At 32.0% G+C, this 1,528-nt stretch overlaps 1 pseudogene; it reads right to left on the bottom strand.

Moving 5' to 3' along the window:
• LOC103463018 (stimulated by retinoic acid gene 6 protein homolog) overlaps positions 1–1,528 on the bottom strand; it is a 15,873-nt pseudogene that overhangs the window by 7,845 nt on the left and 6,500 nt on the right.

Genomic DNA, 1,528 nt, shown 5'->3' with positions numbered 1-1,528 from the left:
ACAGACCAAATACAGTGACTGTCCCAAATAAATTTTGTGTTTAGAATATCTGGCCCATATTTACGGAGGACTGAAACTAACATACTTAGAAATAAAAGCAGAAAAATAAATGCACCAGACCTTCCTGAGTTTACTTGTGATAACTTCATATATACTTATTTCATTTTTTTAAAACTTTTTTTAATTGAATACCAAGTTTAACAGAATTGCGCAATAAAGAAAAATGWTTTTTATACTTTGTGTTCAGCTGCACATGTTCTATCATTTGAGGTAAGTACAGATTTTAAAAAGAACAAATGGTCTATTATTTGAATTTTATGCATAATTGCAAAGTATAAAAAAATAAATAAAAACGACTCGAAATGACTTGAAATTACAGGTTCCTGACTTGAGACTCGACTTGAGGACAGAGACTTGAGACTTATTTAGACTTGCAACACAGTGACTTGGTCACACCTCTGGCTAAAACYGCWAAATTGTTTTGAATCCTCCCGAGAAAACTGGTACAACATATTTTTGAATGAATAAAATTCAAAAATATGTGGAAAAATTGGACTAAATTAATAATTTTGAGAGAAAACAAACCCAAGTGAGATTCCTCGAGTCGCCATTCTCAGACAGTTTATTAAATATCTAAATGCTCTCCCAGGTTTAGCACTTGAAAACATATAGTTGAATAAATGCTATTTATTTAATAAGGTTTTCTTATAATAACCAATATTATTTTTTAGCAGTTTATCAGCTTTCATATGTTTATTTTTATCCAACTGCTTTTTCTTTGCAAATAATGCCTTATTTCTAAGTAAATCTCATAATATGAGTCTTTATGTGTACAAATACAAACCTGTTTTTTAAATCTCTTGTTCCAGAATCCKTTTTGACAAAGAAAAACTGAGCAGTCACATGTTGAAGCACTGTAGTCAGAATGACTGTCACCCAAACCGGCCTGAAAAATCACCAGAATGAAAAACGGATCAGTAAATTTATCTTCTGATCCAGTTTAGTTTAAAATGGAAAGATCTTAGTGATGCACACTCACCATGATTTCCCAGCAACTTCAAAAACGATAATGTTGCGGCCATAAAAAACAGGGATGATGATTAAAAACACCAGAAATAAGAAGCAGATGAAAAACACAAGGGTCTGGATAGCCATTCCTGCCAACACGACAGAAATTAAAATCAATTTCAATTTTCAGAAACACATTGCAATATGTCACTTTTATTTTGGACACAGTTGTGAAGGAGTAGAACTAATTTGCATAGAAACCCATTAATAATTAAAAACTGCTGAACTAAGCAAAGCTGGTTGCTACCAATGCAGCTGCACTTTGTGTTGAAGAACAGAATACATACATATAAACATGATTTTATTTACTAAATGTGAAATAATTTAATTCAAAGTACAGCTAWAACATTAACAGATGCAAGTTAAGGAAGCTAACATTGCTAGCATTGATGCTAATAGCGCTAGCCGTTCATATCGCTAGCAGAAGTGCACAATAACATTAGCATAAAACCATAAAAAG

The sequence above is a fragment of the Poecilia reticulata genome, linkage group LG3, assembly GCF_000633615.1.
Source record: "Poecilia reticulata strain Guanapo linkage group LG3, Guppy_female_1.0+MT, whole genome shotgun sequence".
NCBI classification, from domain to species: domain Eukaryota; kingdom Metazoa; phylum Chordata; class Actinopteri; order Cyprinodontiformes; family Poeciliidae; genus Poecilia; species Poecilia reticulata.
Note: the sequence above shows the minus strand (reverse complement) of the source record. Positions and strands in the feature narration are given on the sequence as shown.